Source organism: Lissotriton helveticus, chromosome 3_1 (assembly GCF_964261635.1).
Source record: "Lissotriton helveticus chromosome 3_1, aLisHel1.1, whole genome shotgun sequence".
NCBI lineage: Eukaryota > Metazoa > Chordata > Amphibia > Caudata > Salamandridae > Lissotriton > Lissotriton helveticus.
The window spans coordinates 772,302,890-772,324,805 of NC_136061.1; positions in this window are offsets into that span (position 1 = coordinate 772,302,890).

Here is a 21,916-nt window from a genome sequence, read left to right on the forward strand (position 1 = left end):
CTTACACTTGGAAGGCAGAAATGCAACGAAAGTCAATTGGTAGTAACAGTTGCTCTATAATTCTGTGTTTCTCTGAGTCTCCCGATAAATATGGTACCTCACTTGTGTGGGTAGGGCTAGTGCCCGCAGCAGGAAATGGTGCAAAATGCATCGTGGTCACACCACATTTTTACACTGAAAACGGACCCTTTTTTTGCAAAGTGCCTAGCTGTAGATTTTGAACCCTAGATGTGCCGGCACCTAGGGAAACATAGCAAACCTATACATTTTTGAAAACTAGACACCCAGGGGAATCTAGTATGGGGTGGCTTTTCAAAGAAATATATTTTATTAGTATTTTCAACCGTAAAGACAGTACATTCTGTACAATGCATACATTGCGTGGTATAAGACACAGTTTTGGAAGCAACTTTTATACAAAAGCACGAGTCGGACCACAGGTGTGGTTCCAGCAATATCCCCAGACTATGTGCATTCCCATTGGTAGTGTCTGCAACAGCACATAACAGTCAAAAAAACTTTAACAGAAATTAAACAATACCCAATAACCTTACCCCCTCCCTACCTTCCTTCCGAAGCAGAACATGTCAATCTTGTGTGTGACTACATTGGGCCCGATTCACAGAACTAACTTAAGACAAAATCCTAAACGTACTGCCATTTTGGTATTCACAGAAGGCACTTACTCATTTTGGTAGTCACAGAAGGCACTTACTCATTTCGGTATTCACAGAAGTTGGAAGTCCTAACTTTAGGACTTCTAAATGCCTTCTGTGAATACCGAAAGTCTTAAAGTTAGGATTTTTCTCAGTTTAGGAGTAGTAAAGTTAGGACTCCCGAGCAGGGTATATTACATGTAGTGTACGTGGGGTTAGATATACCTGGTGTATAGCATTGTAGCTATGTAGTGGAGTAATTTAAAATAAGCATTCGTGCTAACTTTACTAACCCCCGAGAACCTTTCGCCATTCTGCCTCCGTCAGGGGCTCTTCCAGTGCATCATCCCCTTTCTGCTGAAAGCACAGCGATGCCTTCAGAAAATCATCTCTTAAGGCTCTATATAGAACCTATATCAATCTTCTCCCTCGGACCCATCTCTATCAAGGTTTTAAGGATATTAGTAAAGGTTATTAGTAGTGGGTGGCTCATAGGGAAAAGTTTGCCATAACTCTCACGCGACCTTCAATATTTTGTCATATTGTAAAAACTCACCAGGACCTAGATCAAAGTTAGTTTGTGCCTCCTCACGGGTCATGAAACGGCCATTCGTATACAGTTCCCTCATCAATAGACAGCCACCTTCCCTCCATCGGCTAACCGGCATAGAATTCGCTATTGCCGCAAATGGACGAACTGCCCATGAAGGCATGTCCGTGGCATACGGAGCTTGTCGGACTATCCTACGCAACGCCTGCTCCCACACAGTTGCCACGTGTCGTATGATATAGGGGTACCTATCGGGAATTGAAGATCCCATCATTAATAATGCGGTCAGTGACTCTCCACCATATGTTCCAGCTAACAAGTTCTTCTCCCTGTTATCTTCGTCGTCAAATCAGTGAACCGCATATTGCAATTGAGATGCCATATAATACATATCCAGCCGTGGGACTTAAGCTACCTTCTTTCCACGTCCTATGCAATGTTGTCAGACAGACTCGTCTTTGCCTTTTTCCCCGAAGAGCGTGTCGATGAGGGTGTCCAGGGTGATAAAATACAATCTCTGTAGCTTGTAAAAAGAATATTAGAAGAGATATGTGGAAGAATAATCATTTTAACAATTGCTATACGTCCCATAAGTGATAGGGGTAAATCTGCCCAAAAACATACTGAGCTCTGTAATCCCTCAAGCATCCGACCCTTATTGGCATCATAAAAGGTGCCCCCAGAGTAAGTCAGGCGAATACCCAGATATCTTTCCCCTTCAGTGGCCCAAGGGAGGTCTATAGTTGGTCACACTTCTGGTTGCCAAGAGGCCATCCCACCCAATGGTATCACCCTTGATTTACCGGTATTAATACGCAGCCCCAAGATGTCCCCAAATTGACCTAGTTCGCGTAAGAGCAGCAGTATGGACGTTCCTGGGTGTTGCAGACACAATAGCGTATCGTCCACATATAATGAAATTATATGGTTGGTATTACCCAGCTGTATCCCCCAATTGTCCATGACTGCCAATAGTCGAACTGCCACTGGTTCCAAGGTAATCGCGAAAAGTAGGGGCGAGAGCGGGCATCCCAGCCTCATTCCTTTGTGTAGCTCTATCTGTCTGGACATGGTCCTGCCCATCCACACTCTGGCTGTTGGGGCTGCATAAAGCAGTTGTGCCTATTTAAGGTACTGTTCCCCAACCTCCATGCCCTTCAGGAACTGCCACATGTAAGGCCACTTTATCTGAGTCCTTCAGGCAAGGGCATGCCACACATGTGCCAGCTGTCGTAGATTATAGGTAGTGTTCCGTCCAGAAATAAACCCTGCCTGGTCTGTGTGAATTAAACGTCTCATATAGGGGAGAAGGCGGTTAGCCAAAATACCACTCAGTAGCTTGGCCTCTATATTCAGCAAGGACATGGGCAAGTCAGGATCTTTATCCTTTTTGGGAATCATAGCCACTAGTGCCTTGCTCATAGTAGGCGGGCAGTAGCCCGTTTGCAGCACCTCATTATAAACTGCAAGTAGGCTATCCGATAAGAGCGGTGCAAAACTTTTATAAAACTCTGCCGGGAGTCCATCCGATCGCGGACTCTTCGCTGGCTTAAGGCGCCCGATAGCCCCAAGAATTTCTTCTTTAGTGATTAGAGAGCCCAGTTCCTCCTGCTTGTCGTTGGTGACAGAGGACAATTGTACCATGCCTAAATAATCTGTTAAGTGGCTCAGCCCCTGGTCTACCCGGTTAGTATAGACATTTTCTAAATGTGTCGCTAGGGTGTCTGCTATGATTCAGTGAGTGTAGTGTTGTGTTCATCTGCAGTTCATATCTGCAGTATAGGAGTAACTGGTGTCTCTTGCCTTACAAGGCATGCCAGCAAGGCCCCGGTCTTATCCCTCTCCCTGTGTACTCTGTCGATATGTCATATAGACATACTTCTCCAGTCTGTGGTTGTCCGTCATTAGTGCTTCCTTAGCGTCAATCTACTCTTTCAGTTTCTGAGGGTCAGATCTTAGTTCCATTTGCAATTGTCTCAACCTAGATTCATGAAGAGCAACATCTTTTTCCAGTTGGGTCCGCACACCATATGCAGTTTTTATACAAAACACCTCTGTAAACAACCTTCACAGCTTCCCATTCAATAGCCCATTCAGTAGCCCGGCTAGAGGCAGACTCCCAATTTTCTCAGAAGTATTTATTCAGTTCTACTGTTACCGTGGCCAAATAAGGAGGATCAGTTAACGCCTCACTTTGCAAACGCCATAAAGGTATCTGAGATCTGACCCTATTTGTCCCTATCTCCAGTAACACCGGGGGGTGGTCCGACAGATATCTCGTCTGGTACGTTATATTCCCAACCAGAGGACCCAGTTCAGAGGATAAAAACCAGTAGTATAATCTACTGGAAGTGCCAGTTGCAGGAGTATAGCAGGAGAACTGTCTCGTGAGGGGGAAGCACTCCCACCACAGATCCCGTAGTTGTAAGCCCTGCAGTAGGCAATGGAGTACCTATGTCATACTCAGTTTAGTGTGCATTTTGGGGGGGTTTCTATCCAGCGCACCATTTAGCACACAGTTAAGTCCCCTGTTAACAGTATTGGAGCCTCAAGATACAGAGAAGCTGCTTCTAAAAGATCACTAGAAAAGGTGGAGCTGTCACTGTTTGGGGCATTCACATTTACAATGCAAATTTCATAGCCATCAAGTCTCCCATGCAATCCAGCGCACCATTTAGCACACAGTTAAGTCCCCTGTTAACAGTATTGGAGCCTCAAGATACAGAGAAGCTGCTTCTAAAAGATCACTAGAAAAGGTGGAGCTGTCACTGTTTGGGGCATTCACATTTACAATGCAAATTTCATAGCCATCAAGTCTCCCATGCAACACAACATACCGGCCATCCACATCAACCAAGTGATGTAAGTGTTGGAACGGTGTAGTGTAGTTCCTATATCCCTGATAGGCTTTGCGCATTGAAATAATATACACTATAGTTTTGACATAGGACTGAGGTCAGTATGTCTCTATCGAGTACATTAAACTTAATTACTTGTGTGTGCCAGCTAACTCAGAGGTCACTAGAAACTTCTCGGATAAACAAGAAGGAATTCATTTCTGACAACCACATAAACATGACAACTTTGTGAAAGCAATAGACAACAGTTTCAGCCAGTCAATCGTGCATGCTTCATTTCTACAGAGTTTACACAGAAATATGTAGACGGGCGTTTAAATAAAAAGGGTTTATTGAACAGTCTTATTTCTCGTGCAAGAGATATGAACTGCTACAATCGTAAGATAGAATACAAAGTATAATACATACAGTGTTAGCAGTAAGATAAAATAATACTGTAATAGCATGGTTTGTAGCTATGACATATATTCATAAAAATACATACATAAATAAAGGCTAAAATGTGCATACTCATCTGATGCTTCTAGCTAGTTCTACCCCAGTATACCTAACCTAAGTGTAGTACGAGGTAAGAAGTAGGTGCTGTTTGTCTATAGTCTAGTTGGGCTATAGTTTAGATTGGTGTTGCCAAGATTTGCCAAAAGTCCCTCTAGGTTCTAGTTAGCTCCATTCCTTGGAATGAGTGAGGTTGGAATCTTTTTCCGGGTCTCAATCTCTAACACCCCGCAAGGGGAGTCAGAAACACTGGAGCTGGATTCTCTGCGAGGAGGATGACAGCGTCTGATCAGTGTGTCAGGCGGGGACTTGACTTCCTTCCAAACTTGCTGTGGCGAGCCTTGTCGTGCAAGTATGCAGCCAAACCGAGGTTTGTCATGGCAAGTGAAGGTATATTTAGACCTTGAAGGTGTTTAGGAATGCCAGTATTGAAGTAAAAGTCACGCAGAAGAACGTCATGAGTGAACCCCTAAGGAATAGATGTTCATGCATAATAAATGAGTTCTTGGAGAAATCAATAGTCTAAGCAAGGGAAAGTCCTAAAGGCTTAACAGTCTGGTTTTCCAAGAACTCTTTGTGACGTAGATGGACGGATGTAGATGGCCATGCCTGTATTTGGTTTAGCATGGAAATGCCTAAATAAGGGTAGGATTTCTATGCCTAAATATGGGCAATGTGAATTGTGCCTATATAAGGTCATAAATCAGGAAACCTTTATACTTTATCTAAATCGACACACAACAACGGGAATCCCGGTGCTACATATATGAGGGCACCCCTTGCAAACCCAGAATAAGAGGTAGCATTAATCTGCCCTCGTCACCTCTTCTTCAGAAATGTTATGGAATCACCCCAGATATGAGTTTCTTGAAGACACGCCACCGACACCTTGTATCTCTTCAGGCATGCAAATATTCGTCTACGTTTATCGAATGTGGCGATACCGCACACATTCCAGGTAAGTAATTTACTCATGGTGGACGCCATACCATTTCCACCTCAATATTCCTACCGGAAGAAACCCGTCCATCTCGCAAGACAATACACCGTGTCCCCAGATCATGCAACTTCTGGCCGTCTACACAGTACTTCACAGGAAGGAAGGCCGAATCCCAGCAAAGAACTACCCCAACAACGCCCCACCCCTTGGGCATTACCTCATGTTTCTCCCCGGCAAACCCACGCTCAGTGAGGGCACGTAGACAACACCCCATTGCCCTATAGCAAACTACAAATTCAAAATAATACAACTGTAGTAACTGCAGCACAGTCATGTGAGTGCCCGCCCCCCCACCCCATTCCATAGAAGCGAGTGGCATGCCGCCGAGGTGTGCGGCCGAGCCTTCAATTCCATCGGCAGGTACCAGACACTTGGGGGGCATGCCCCCATCATAGAAAGCAGTGTATACAAAAAGAAAAGTCAGTACATCAGTGAATTCCCCTTGCAGCACACTTCGATTCCCCCCCCACATTAGGTCGATCTTACCGATCAGAAGAGTCCGCCACAAATCACAGCAAATGTAGCAGGTAAGAGGCAATTTCAGGTATCAGAGTCCTTTTTTGCGTCAGTGTCCGGTGGGAGTCCTGGCACCGAAGCCCTCAAGTCTGGCACCACCTCCAAGGCCTGCAGAGTGCCTTCCGGGCAGACCGTTATTCTGCCAGGACTGGGATGTACGGTGTTTCCCTGAAAGGATGTCTTCAAACGCCGGCTCCTAGACCGATCACGAGGATTGGGCTTGCTAGGCATAAGAGTGGGAAAACATGGTCCCGGAGAGCAATTAGCATCCAGCCAGTCAGTTGCTTCTCCCGATGTAACGAGAAACAGAGCCTTTCCATTGTGCTCCACCCTCAACTTAGTCAGATTAAGAAAAGGCTATATTTGAGATTAAAGTTACGCAGACGTCACTTCACAGCCAAAAAACAGCATCTTTGTTCTTGAACTCGTTGGGTATAATCAGAAAATTGAGAAAGTGGGCTATTATGGCTCTCGGAGGGGCCCCAGGTTTTGGAGGAGGCACATGCACCCTATGCACCTTCTCAATTGTAAAGAACTTTGAAAGCTCCCGGGGGGCCGTGTTCTCCAGCAGCCACTTCTCGAGGAATAGTTCCGCCGATGGCCCCTCCACCTTTTCAGGAAAGCCAATGAAGCAAAGATTATTCGGCCGAAAGCGTCCTTCTGCGCCCTCGGCCCGGTCATCTAGGTGCACCAGTTTTTTTGGGAGGGTAATCACCATGTTGCGGAGACTGTGTAGTTGCGTCTGCATTGTGTCAACTGTACCTTCTGTGGTGGTAACCCTATCCGAAATGTTTTGCAATTTACAACGGAGTAAAGTAACATCGATGGCGACTGCTTCAATCCTGTTTTTCAATTCACTGCTTGTATCGTGGATAGCTGTAAGTATTTCGGCAACATACGGAGGTCTATCCGCTGTTGATGATGGAGCAGCTGTGTCTGCTGGCTGCAGCATCGCTGAGGCTCCTTGTTCCACAGTAATCAGCTGGGCGTAGTTTGATATTTTGTTGGATTGGGCCGTCTTGCTTCCTTTGTCCCTTACCATCATGAGGACAGGTATATATGACGGAGAATCCAAGGGCGCAGACACGGTGCCCTTTTCCACGGCTCTCACCTGGTCCTCTTACACAGAATCCCTTGTAAACCTCAAACTTTAGCAAAAATTTTTTTCCACATTTCTGTGATGGAAAGTTCTGGAATCTGCGTGGATATACAAAATTCCACCCACCATGCATCTTCCAAAGTCATCCAATAAAAATGATACCTCACACATGTGGGTGGGTCAAGTAGCCGCGACAGGCAAGGGCCCAAATTGTATTGCAGAGACATCAAAATTACCTATCACAAATGCTAGGTGCTAGTACATTTGTTCCAGCACAGTTATCCCACACACAAATGTGTGGAAAAAGTGATTTTTTTCAGATATAGTTGAGGTTTGCAGGGGATTCTGGGTAGGGAAACGTTGGGGGATCCACGCAAGCCATACCTCATTGGACTCCCCAGGGTGTCTAGTTTTCAGAAATGTGTGAGTTTGGAAGGTTTCTCTCGATGGCCACGAATCTGGGGCCAAATAACCAGATGCCGCGCGGCAAAACCAGGTGGTTTTGTAATAGGTAACTTTGATGTCTCCACAATACGTGTTGGGCCTTTGCCTGTCAAGGGTATCTGACCCACCCACACAAGTGAGGTACCATTATTATCCGGAGACTTGGGAAGATGCTGGGTGGGAGGAAACTTGTTTCTTTCTGAAGCGTGAACATTTTGGCACAGTAATGCAAGGAAAATGTAACAGTCACATTTTGAGGTTTGCCGGACATTGTGGTTAAGATAACTTGTCCACAAGAGAGCCATCACCATGTACTCCCATAGTGTTTACTGTGCGAGAATATCCAGAGTTGGTAGGTTTTTCTTAGATGGAATGTACACCTTGGCAGAGAAAGACAAAAAAGACAAATATTACTGCACAACCATCTACTACTCAAGCACACACACATACTGGTTGGATTTGGCACGAAGGCGAGTGATGGTTCAATATATACAATTTTATTAACAAGAGATTTCACAAAAATGAACTGCACAGTCAATATTTGACAAGACACAAAACTGAACCAGTGACTCAGCTCTTGAGCTGTAAATCCGCGCCACGGCCCCAACTGCTTTACAGGCCATTCACACACCTTTCGTACGTGATACACACGAGACCATTCACACCATAAGGCACAGAACCAACACATTACATCATTCACAAAAATGAACAAGGTACACCCTGCTTGAGAAAGACAGAAAAGACAAATATTACTGCACAACCATCTATTCCTCAAGCACACATACATACTGGTTGGATTTGGCTCGAGGGTGAGTGATGGTTCAGTATATACAATTTTATTAACAAGAGATTTCACAAAAATGAAATGCACTGTTAGTAATTGAAAGGATGAGAAACTGAACCATTGACTCACAGCTGGTGAGCTGGAAAGCCACAACAAGGCACCAACCTCTTTACAGGCCCTTGATACACCTTCCATACATGTGACACATAATAAGCCATTCACACCGCCAGCCGCGGGCCCATCACATTACAACACTCACATCAGCAGACAGCACCATTCAAGGACCCATCACTTTCACACGCCCAAATGCCTGACACCGCAACTACACCAGCTGATGGATTATGTGGACTGGCATTTGGCTACCAGTGTGTGTAGTGACCAGCAGCAAGTCACTACTCACACATCACCAGCCAAGCACCAGTCTACGCACACCGCCAGCCAAGTACCAGTTCACGCACACTGCCATCCAAGCACCAGACTACACACACCGCCATCACATTTAGTGTTTTTTTATTCAAAAAAGAAAACCCATATTGTAAATAGATACAAACCTACTAACACAAAATCTGACACTAAATATATTGCACTAATGCCAACCTTGAAACCAAGCAAAAAATATAAAACAATACAGACCAGGCAGTTCACTTTACCACTCATGAATGCTCCCAAACATTATTTTGCGTGTGGTACATTCTAAAACAAGCAGGCACACAGGTTTGCGCACTTCAGCAACCTGACCCCAAACAGTCACAGGTGATGTGCTTTCATCATGGATGGAAGTGAGCATGTAGACATCTCTCCTGTCTGCAAACTTCACAGCTAGACGTTCCTCGCTGCGCAAAGCACTGCAGTATCCCCGCACAAGCTTTTGACATACAAGTTCTTTTGGGAAACCTTTACAGTTTGAGCAGATTGTGCCATAAGCAACAGTGTCCACTTTGGGCAATTCCCTGAACAACTGCACACCAGTGTAGAAGTTATCTACATATAAATAGCAACCTCTGTTAAGAGTCCTCTACCAAGTTCACACACAATTTTGTCAGTCACTCCAAAAGTGGATGGACAACCAGGGCGGTCAATCCTGGAATCCCTACCGGTGTACACCCTGAAATTAGAGACATATCCAGTCTGTCACACAGCATATACATCTTAATTAATTGGCGTGCCTTCTTGCTAGGAATATTGCCTAAAAACCAAGCGGCCCTTAAACACCACCATAGACTCATCCACAGCTATTTCTTTTCCAGAAAATTGATCTACAAAGTGATCAATGACAGGCTGAATCTCAAAAAGACATTCACAATCAGGATGTTATCGTGGCAACGCTAAACCATTATCGACAAAATGCAGCATCCGAAGCAGAAGCATATACCGATCACGACTCATGACTGCCAGAAATATAGCTGTTGCCATCAGGGAACTAGTAGACCAATATGAAGACATCAATGGCTTCCTTAGCAAGCCCATCAAAAAAGTTAAACCCAAGAACTTCTTCATCTCCTCCAGATTTGTGGGAGTCTACTGGACAGCTCTAGAATGGTGCCCTAAGGCTGGCACTGTTGTCCCTCAAAAACTGTTCAGCATACAAATTAGTCTGCTCAACAATGTCTGCCAAAAATACATTGTCCATAAACAACTGAAAAAATGTATAGGCAAAAAGTTTTCAGGATCCACTCTACACCTTGGAACACCAGTAAAGTCTGGCAATGTCAGCTGCACTATGCCTGGTCAACACTTCCAATGAGAGGCCTTGCAGCCCTAGGCTGCCACCCAGATGCCTCTTGCTGAACTATCAGCACATCAATGTCCTCCTCTAAGACAGACACTTCATATGCACTAAGAGTGGCTTCATCATCCGATGATTCCTCATGGACAGAACATTCACTGCCAGAATCTTCCATTGCCAACTCTGCCTCAGATGCAGAGTCAGTCTCTGAACCATGGTCAGAGGAAGACTCAAAAAGCATGCCAAGAACCTGCCGAGCAGTAATCCTGCAGCTAGCTATAGTCCTTACAAAGCAAGGAGACTTCACAAACAAGTCAACAACAACAAACACTGTGCAAAATAAGTAATAAACAATGTGTGGCTTTAGCACAAAGATCTGTATTCTCAAAAACAATGTGACTCACTTGCCAAAGATAGCAACACTCACCAGCACCTACTCTGTAGAGACACAGTAAAAAGCAACGATATTCCACTAGAAAGGTAAAATAAAACCAAATACTCACAAGACAACAAAATACACATCGAGCACTAATACAAAAAGATTTGGACACTCAAAAAACAGAAGCCGAACATACTGCTATTATTACACCATTTGCCAAAATCACATTCATGCAAGGAAATGAAACTCATTTAGAGTAAATAGTACAAAAAAATTCTCTTACCAAACACATGCATCTACACAAACTGCAGAACCACTGCTAACAAAACTGCAACCTGGAACAGTCTGAAGAGCAAAAGCCTTGAACGAGAATAAAAAGGAGAAATAAAACATTACAATTGCAATTCACAAGAAATAAAACAATTAACATTATAACATGCTTTGTCACTACCCAAATGGTCAATGCCATATGGACCTTCAAATAGGGCTGAGAAAAATGGAGATCGGGTAGGGTTTTCTGACAGGCCGATCAGTCCCCCAGGTGGGGCAGAAAACAGCAGACTGAAATTTGCCCCCTTGCAAAAGAAATAGATCCCTAGTGCCTAGTAGAGTTTTCTGCGTCCTCCCTCCCGCATAGGGCAAAAAGGTCAAAAAAGGGGCAGATCTGTCACCAGGGGTGCAGAAAATACATAAAGATAATTTAACCCTCTTGGAAGTGACCCTTGGCCAAGGGGTCGCTTCCATTACATATAACATATTATCCCCGTAGTCTAGTTTGGATTCCTGCCCCTCCCGGGGGCAGAAACCCCAAAAAAGGGCCGATCTGCCCCCAGGAGGGAGCAGGAAGGGCAGAAAATACATCTAGTAAATGTATCCCCCATGCAAAAAATATGACCCCCTTTGGAAGTGACCCTTACCTAGTGCCTAGAGGGGTTGGGCAGAAAGGCATGGGTGATGTAGTCACAGCATAGCACCTAAGCTTCCGCTTTATAAAGTATTTAACTCATAGAATTACGAAAAAATAGAGAGAAGGAAAGGGTGAATAGCTTGCATAATATGAGTAAAAAAAGAATAAGCTAGAAGTGATAGACAGTGATAATAAAACAGAAATTAATACGTATGTAACATCATGTAAGGATGTATTAAGCCATTAGTTAGACTATAACACGCGGCTCCTTAATCACATTTACTACATATTTAAAGAGAACAAGTATAGTTTCTATTTCATTACTATTCAGAATTTTTTTTAAGAAATCTGATCTAGATAAGCCTTTGCTTTGATTTCTGATTGAAAAAATTTTGTGAGGCCACCGTGTACAATTTTTAACTTTGCGGGGTTGTTGAGATACGCTTGTGCGCCTTTATCTTGAAACGGTTTGATCAGAGATCGAAGCCGCCATCGTCTTTCCACAGTAACATGGCAGAAATCAGGTTTTGAAAAATATGAACAATCATTGTACTGTACTTTGTGGTCAGGTCTAGCTTTATTGGCAACAATCTGTCGTACCAAAAAATTCCCAAAATAAACCAAAATAGCTCTGGGATATATCCCAGGTTTCGTAGGGATATTAAATGGCATCCGGTGAGCTTGCTGAATCTCTGCATTCAAGTTCCAATCTTTGAGGGCTGGAAGGGACTCCTCTAGCAATTTAACCACAAAAGCTCGGGTATCCCCCCCCCTCAAGTTTCTCCGGAACTCCTAAAATACGGAGGTTATTCCGACGTTGCTGGTTTTCAAACTCCTCCAACTTCCACTTAATATCAACAAGCTCGGTATCTTGAAGTTTGGCTCGCTCGGCATTCAAAATAGTTTCCTTTTCGTTTGTCACAACCCTGGCCTCTATCTCGGTGACTCTTTCACCTATCAGAGTACATGATTTAGAAAGCTTTCTAACGATTCCTTGCATTTTGCGTAGTGCGGCTCGGGATCTCTTACTGTCTTGAGCAGTCTCTTCTCTATGAGCCGCAATGGCCTGCAGAATAGTCTCTACAGCTGATTGAGATACCTCCAGATTTGCTGAGGTACTGGGTGTTACAGCTTATTGTGAAAGTAGGTTAGGGACCGTCTGATTATCCTTGGTGCCCTTCAGTAATATCCTAGTGGTGGCTTTAGGTCTGGTTTTAATTGTATTAATATTTGAGTCTTGTTCATCTGTACTTTCACCATAGGAGCTGAGCGCTAGTTCAGACTCAGATTCTGGGTCTACTGAGCCCTACAAAGAATCAGTCTCATCCGACCACTCCTCCTGTACATTTAAACCATTCTCATCAGAGAAAGAGTAAAATTCACTAGGCTCCTTCTCCTTTTCTTCAGGTAAATAAGTCTTTAAAGAGCTTTCCCCTACTGTTGTTTGACCCAATGACTGGCTCCCAGCCAGCATATCTGAGTCCGCACAGTTATTAGTCTGTTGTGAAGGGGATGCAATCAAAAGTTCAGAGGGTGTTGTATGGAGCCTAGTAGGAGACAGTTTGAATGGATTGGGCAGTCCCTGGTGGGGTTGAGTCTATTTGTACCCCCAGAATATTTTCCCGAGCCCCTGAGAAAGACATAGATTCTCGCACTGGCTCTAAGATCTGATTCGCGTTAACCGGGGCCTCCAATATATCAGAGAGAGGAATCTGAGCTGCCTCTTCAATGTTACTTACAGTTTCGGTGTTCACTGAGGGAGGTTGTAAAACAGGAGTAACACAAGTTTCTGCAGATGAAGTTTCAGAAGACTGTCCAAGCTCCGCGGTGTAGGTGGTAGGAGATAAAGTAGAAGTCTCTTTTGTCGTATTTTTCTTCTTGGAGCCACTCTGAAGACCTTTCTTGAAAAATAGATCCAAAACCGTGCCACCGGTTGAATTTAGTTTCCTTCGGGCAGCATGAAGATCTTGTCTCGCTGTTAGGTCTGAAATAGCTTGCTGGCTTCGCGTCTTGGATTTACGGGAGCTAGATAGTAAATGTGTTCCTTCATCTTCATCAAGCAGCTCCTCGAGCTGTTCATGCTGCTCGCGTTCAACTTCCTTACGAAGAATCCTGGCTGCCTTGGCAACCCGTGCTCTGGTTGCTGCGGCGGAGGCAGAAGTCTTTGCCGGCATGTTTTTAATCAAACCCGAGTCAGTATCGGATACTTTCTTCACGCTTAGCGGTTTAGTTATTTGAAACACAGGAACCGCTCCACAAAATTCCGCTGTTACTGAATGAGAGTTGCAGTCGGTAAAGGAATCCGCCGCTACAGTGTTTCCACAATCAAGACCAGAGCAAGGTCGGCTCTGCAGCGGAGTCGGAGATTGTAGGTGAACCCCGCCCTGCAGGTCCAAGTGTGAGAGGTCAGCTGCAGCTGAGGCTGGGAGTGTCCGAGAGACTGCTCGGGGCGCTGCGGCGAAGCGGAGCAAAGCTCCCGGGATACTGAAGGACAGGAGCCGTTCACAAGGTTCGTGAATCTCAAAGAGAAGCATAGGGATTTCTTTTGGCTTGGGCAGTTCAGTACAGGTGAATAGCAATCCCAGCTACTCGGTTTGTAGTAAGCAGAGGTCAGTAAAGGTTTATCATAATCCTTCAGTCTATCGGCATCCTGCAGAGCTTAGACACGGTGCTGCTTACACGGTCTAGAGACAGACCGCCATCTCCCAATCCCAAGAATAATATCAGACCATAATGCATTAATCCTTGCAATTACAATCACTCCTCTATTTACTCAACAACGATCTTGGTCGTTTGACAGGAAATTACTATCCAATAATAAATTTATATCACACATTAAAAAATGGACTGAAGAGTTTTTAATATAAATCGGTTCAGTGCGTCTAGAAACGTAGTTTGGGATACATATAAATCTGCCCTAAGAGGAGAGATCTCCAGTTTTCAATATGCCGCACGAACCAAATCAAGAAACTATCATGAAGCAAAGCTGTCTGAACTGGCTAAAGCTGAATTAGAGCACACCTCCCTGATTGATCAAGGCAAAGATGCCAACAATCAATGGCTTCAGGTAGCGGTTTTAAAAGCTGAATTTAACACTGATCTTAGCCAGAAAGCTGCCCAAACCTATAGAGCTTATAGAAAGAAAGCCTATGAAAGTGGGGAAAAAATAGGTAAACAACTGGCATTACGAACTCGCCAAAAAAATGCTTCTAATAATATTACCACTATTGTGGATAGTGGACAGACTTATGTCCAACCGACAGATATTATTCAACAATTCCAACGATATTATCAAAACTTATATTCTGAAGAAGTGACCAACTCGGAAGAAGATATTGATATAATTTTGTCTGGCTTTCTTAATAATTCAGCAGCCACCAGTTTATTAGACGACGCGACTAGAGAAGAACTTGAAGCCGAGATTTCATTGGATGAAGTAGAGGTAGCTTTATCGCTTTTATCTTCTGGTAAAGCAACAGGTCCAGACAAATTGTCAATCAAAATGTATAAAACCCTTAGTTCTCTACTAAGCCCCCTACTATTGGATCTGTTTTTGGGTGTTCAGTACAATGGCATTCCCCCTTGTTCTTGGGATGAGACTAGTATTATAGTATTTCCTAAGAAAGGAAAATCGCCCGAGCAGCTGACCTCGTATCGCCCAATCTCTTTGATAAATTTGGACTCTAAATTATATGCCAAGGTGATGGCTCTCAGACTCAGCGGGATCATTGGGCACCTGGTTTCTCCGTGGCAGCATGGCTTCGTTCCAGGAAAAGGGACCACCGATCATACCCGTCGGGCTATTGCCCTTTTTCATGCCATGTCGGTCACGGGGGGCCAGATGTCTATGATCCTGCTTGACGCTGAGAAAGCCTTCGATCGTGTTTCATGGAACTTTTTGTGGGTTGCCATGGCACGTCTTAATTTCGGCCCTAAATTCCTCAAATCTATAAAATCCATGTATCGTCAACCTAAAGCAAGAATATCACTGTCAGGTTTGGAATCCGGATATATTAACATTGCTAGAGGTACAAGACAAGGGTGCCCCTGCTCACCTCTACTCTTCGCCCTCTATATTAATCCCCTTATTTTAAAATTGTTAGAAAATAATAATATCAAGCCAATTCTCTGTAATCAATACGAAACTAAAGTTCTGGCATACGCTGATGACATCGCGGTATTAACATCTCACCCGATAGAAGCACTGCACGAAATTGAACAGCTGTCCCTGCAATATGGTAGCTACTCGGGTTATTCTCTTAATAGGGGAAAAACCATTGTACTGTGCACCGATAACACTTCATGTTTGGATACAAGAAGAGCCAAAACATCTACATATCTTGGAGTGATCATGTCAACCAATACCAAGATCCTAGTTAAAAACAACTTTGATCCACTTATAGATAAGATCAAGACAGATTTGGACAGGGTAAATGGATTATACCTTTCAATTATTGGTAGGGTGAACTATTTGAAAATGAATATATTACCAAGATGCCTATATCTTTTTTGATCAATTCCTCTATCTGTAGATCCTAAGATACTTATGTCAATTAACAAGCTTATTTCTAAATTTGTCTGGTAATATGGGAAAATCAGACTTTCACTATCCTATCTATCCATTCCTTTCAATAGAGGTGGGCTTGCGGCACCGAATATTATTTTGTATCATTGGGCAGCCTTTTTAAAACATCTAAAACCAATGATCCTAGAATCACCCTCTGCTGTTGGAACAATTAATACCACAATCCCTACAATTTATGAACTTGTACTTGGCCAAGAAGCTAGCGGCCTTTTATTAAGAAAGACCGAAAATACCTATTATAAACAATTTAAGGGTGAAATCGTTAAAAGCGACTGGATAATTTGGAATAAAGTACTCAAACATATGCAGATAGGCAAAATTAACCGATACAGCCCTCTGTTCCAATCCACCATTACCTCTGGTCTTGATTTTGATCATACGGCTAAGAAATGGCAAAGATTGGGCATAAGAACAGTTAAAGATATATGGGTAAATGGTTCACACACTACATTTCAAGATCTAAAAATAAAATTTGGTCTTTCTGAAGGGGACTTTCTCAAATTTGCTCAGCTTCATGTGAAATTAAAAATAAAAAGGGACTTAATTAGTCTCCAGAAGAATGACCTAATTGAAGCATGTACTACCTCAAAAACTAGGATTGGAACACTCTATGATATACTTTTAACAAATATTAACGATGATATAGAGAAAACAGAAACTAAATGGGCGGTGAAATTAAACAACCCTGATGTGGATATAGATAAAGTACTAGATATGAGCAATAACTTGTTTATGGCCATTAATTTAAGGGCACAACTGTATAAAACAATATATGATCTTTATTTTACCCCGGCCAAACTATTCGCGTGGGGTAAAAGGGAGACCGATTTATGCCCACGTTGCTCGCAGGGCCCAGCGACATTAACTCACATGTTTAGTACCTGCCCCGAACTTCTTCTCATTAAAAATATGATTGCCTCATTTTGGGAGAAAATGTTCCATCATAAACTTCCTGAATCTGACACCCTATATGTGCTGGGATATGATGGCTCGTTAAAGTTAACTAAATCTGAACAAAGATTAATATTTATAGGCACAGCAGTACTGAGATTAATTATATCTGCCCGCTGGAAGGATGATCTTCCCCCTAGTTTTCAAATGTGGTTAACTCGTTTTCTAGCCGTCTTTAATTATGAATCTGCAATATTCCCCAATAGGGGATTTAAAACAAAACTTTGTGGTGAAGAATTATGGCGTCCAATTTCTATTTGGAAAGAAGGTTTATTTCCTAGTGGAATTGGGTGAGATAAATGAGATTTAGTCGATTTATGTTATTAGCTTTTTGTTAAAATCCTTCAGCACATTTGTTCTTTTGTTATCTAATTCTTGTATATCATTTCTGTTATTCGTTCTACCATTATTATTTTACTGGTCCTTAATGTATATATTTTATTCAATTTTCCTATGTTAAGTGTATTGTCTTATGCTGATACTGGTTCTTTAATAAAAAAAAAAAGTGATTGTAGACTTGAAATTCATCAACTCCATTCCAAGGGGTTCATATCTGCCAAATAAATATAATATTCCTTTTAACCAGTGGAAAGCTGTGCAATCACTCAAGAAAGACATCTCCCTTGTAATATACCATTCGGATAAGGGAGGAAACATCCTGATTTTCAGTAATGAGTGATACATAAAGTAAGCATTGAGAAAATTGGGTGACAGACAATGCTACCTCTCCATCTCCAGAGCGGTATATGCAAACTGTATCAGTGCCTACCATATGGAATTGATAAAATGGAGGGACATGGATGCTGGACCAAAATGAATATACCTTTCTTCTCTGTGAATACCCTGTTCAACCCACATTCAACCACCTGAGCTATCCACCAGGGAGACCTATTTTCTCCGCTCTCTATAGTTTGTTGGAAAACACTTCCACTTACATTGATTCACTTCTGGCACCTTGGGTCAAAGACCTTAGCTCCTATATAAGCAACACTCAAGAGAATTGAGGGGATCATATGGAACGATGATATGCTACTTATCAGGCTAGATATCACCAGTCTCTACACTTGTATAGAACATGAGCAAGGCATTTCTGCAGTGAAATGGTTTTTAAACAAAAGACCGCTCAAGTACCAAACCCATAATACAATGTTATTGTCTATGATTTGGTTTTTCTTGGAAAACAATATATTCATTTTTTCTGGCCAGCTTTACAGACAGCAGCGAGGAACAGCGATGGGCACGTGCTTCAACCCCAGCTATGCGAATTTGTTTGTAGGCTGGAGGGAGAAGCACGTGGCCTGGGCAGAGTGACCCAATAACTGGATTGATAGCATGGCATATGGTCTCGCTACGTTGATGACATCTGCATCGTGTGGAGGGGCAGTAGCTCCTCCGCAGATGAATATATAACTTTTCTCAACCAGAATAATAGGAATCTTGTCTTCTCTGAACATATAGGCAGTTCCGCTGTCTTCTGTCTTGACTTGGAGGTCTATGTGGAAGGGAATAGACTCATAACCAAACATTTTTGAATACCCACTCTAGGCAATTCCGCTTAGCACGCAGGGAGCTTTCACCCCAAGAATCTTATCAAGAACATCCCATACAGAGAGCTCCTATGTGTCAAGCAGAATTGCACCAATGATTTTTAATATCGGAGTGCAAGGGATGAAACCATGAGATGTTTCAGAGCAAGGGGATACACTAACAACTCCTTGAGAGAGGCACAGAACAGCTCACTGTGGGAACTGATGAGGGCCCAGAGATACATCTGTCCATATCATGTTAAAATAATTATGAATTAGCTGCTTCTGTAAAAATTGATCTGTACATATACCTGCGTGCAACATGAAGTGATATTGGTATCTGATTATAAAAGCACAATGTACAGCATCTATAAATGTTTCTTTGTTACATGTCCTATTGTATTGCCCATTCAGGGCTTGATGACCACAAATATTGACACTCTAATGATGCTTTTTTGATTATTATTATTCTAATTCAGGAATTGTGACCACATGTGAATTGCGCATTGAGTGACGTGTATGGAGTAATATGTTGTTTTACCCACTATAAGATGGCCGCCATGGTGGCACATGAATTGTTGTAATTTGAGACCATCTTCACTGTCGATGATTTGCATTCCTTTTTTGATTACTGTTAAATTTTTACCTTAAATGTTTCTTTGACAGTAAGAGCACTGACATTGATAAAGGCGACGTGCCAAATCACGTCTGTCAGTTTCTGGAGGCTTGCAGAGTAAAGTTTTACCTTGATTGAATACCTTGAATGCACTCTTTTTTGGGTTGACAAGGAATCCCCAACTGTGTGGTTCTATGTATATATTTATATATATATATTTATGTATCCTTTAACTCTATTTCCCCTACTGCAACAGGATACTAACTTTCTCGCGATACTCTAAGGGTGCATACGTTACATAAAACACTGCTTGCTATTCTGATTCAAGCATGTGAATCTATGAAAGATCCAATACTGGATAAGAAAATAAGTTACTTGCCTGTAACTACAGTTATTCAGTATTGATATTTTTCATAGATTCACATGCGACCCACCTCCTCCCCTAAAAGGCCACCCTTACAGTTTAGGATTATTTATTCCCACTTGTGCTCCAAACATCTGAGGGATTCAGTCTCTGTTGGGAGCATTCTAAGAGGGTGCAGTTGCCTGATTGGCTATAGTTCAAGTTTGGTCCTTTTTTTTTTTAAAGGACATAGATAGGCTATTAAAGTGTCTTTGCATTGCCATTATAGCCTATTATACTACCAGAAATTGCTTTACTATAGTACCGTGGGACTCCCATTTCGACAACGGGGAATGATTCAAGCATGTGAATCTATGAAAGATACCAATACTGGAGAACTATAGTTACAGGTAAATAACTTATTTTCTTCTTCAAATCTACCTGTCGAAACTGCAGGCAGTCCAGCTGGCATTCAAGGCCTTCTTCTCCTCGTACAAGGTATGTGCTGCCAGATCTTGATGGACAACATTACAGCAATGTGGTACTTCAACAATCAGTTTGTCTGGAGGCATTGAGAATGTGGTCTTGAGCACACTGCCAAGGGATCTGTTTAACATTCATTCACCTAGCGGGGTCACTGACCGGCAGTGGCATTATCTTGCCAGTCATGAGTGGCGACTTCTGCCAGAGGTAGTCCAGGAAATCTTCTCCCTGAGGAGCGCTCCTCAGGTGGGCCTGTTTGCCTACTTGGACAAAACACAATGCCAGCAGTTGTGTGCCCTCGAGTATCTTATGAGGGGACAATCGGAGGCACGTTTGAGTTGAAATGGAATTTCCCAATGCACTACACGTTTCCTCTCAGACCCTTAATCCCTCTGGTTCTGAGGAAGATGCACCAAAACTGGACCCAAGTCGTTCTCATGGCCCTGAATTGACCAAGGAGGTTGTGGTATTCAGACCCTCTGCGCTGCTCCACATGTCTCCCTCTCAAGCTGTCATCCAAACTGAACCTCCTCTCCCAGTTAGAAGGGATGTTCCTGCACCCCAATCTCAGAGGACATGCTTGGAGATCGAGCAGGGACATCAGAGTTCCTTTAAGCTGCCACAGGAGGTGGTTGACTACATCATTCAGAGCATTGCCCCTCTACAAAATTTGATTAATCTGGCATATGAAATAGCTTTGGTGCATGGCGCACAGACAAAAACGTAGAACCTGTGCACACCAAGTTATCAAAGATCCTACAATTTGCACTCTCCATTGCCCAGAGTGTTGTGCAATTGTCTGTGCAATTGTCAGTGTCAAGGGATATATGGCTGCTTTGTCTGTGTTCCTCCGTCTGCCAGACGAACCGTTCCTCTTCAAATCATCCATTGTGATGCGTTTTCTGAAGGGGTCAGCAAATCTGTATCCTGCAACCCCATTTGTTGTTCCCCTGAGGGACCTAAATTTAGGGCCTGAATTAGAGTTTGGCGAATTGGTTACTCTGTCACAAAAGTGACAGATTTCCTGTCCACCTCATAACAGATGCCATAGAATATAATGCACTAGTAATAAAGCGGTTGTGACATTTTTGAGGGAGTAACCAAACCGCCAAGCTCTAAATCAGGCCCTTCCTTTTGACTTGTCTGATGGGAACTCTGTTTGAGTGTGTCCAAATTTTCTTTAAGAATGTTGACTTTCAAAACAGTGTTTTAACGTTGAAATAACGACAGCCAGACTGATAAGAGAATTGCAGGGTCTTAGACCCATCCACCCGTTACATCCTTTTAACCTGACATGTTGGTGTTGAATAACAGGGGTGTTTCCTGTCTAAGGTGGTATGGTGGTGGCTCCTTTCCAACTGAGTCAGTCTATCACCCTTCCAACTTCTATCTCACACCCCATCCCAGAAAGGAGGAGGAGCAGTTGCATAGATTGGATCCAAAGTGGCAGTCAACTAATGCCTGGACCGCACTAAGGACATGTATCTGGATGACTAGGTCTTCGTAAGGTTCTGTGATACCAAGAGTGTAAAGCAGTGAGAAAAACACTCTGTCAAGGTGGATCATCTTCTTCATTAGGACCTGATAGGTGCTCGCCAACTACCAGAAGGAAGCAGGGCCCATTTTAACAGGGTCTAAGCCACTGCTTGCTTCTGCCCTTGCAAGAGGTGCTCCAATTGAGAGATCTGCAAGGCAGCCACAGTGACATCTATATACACTCTAGGCAAGCATTACTGGTAGGATTCCGAGGTACATAGGAATGGACATTTTGCCAGATTTGTCTTACATAGTTTCACCATCCATCAGCCCTGAAGGGAGTATTGCTATGTAATCTATTCTACAGGTTAGAAGTCTGCCGGTAGAAGTATGTATCAGAAGAAAAAGTTACTTACCTGTGGTAACGATCAGTCTGATGGTTAATCTATCTACACGTAAATACCTCAAAGACCATCCCACCTTCATGTTTGATAGGAATAGTTAATAAGAACACAAATATGC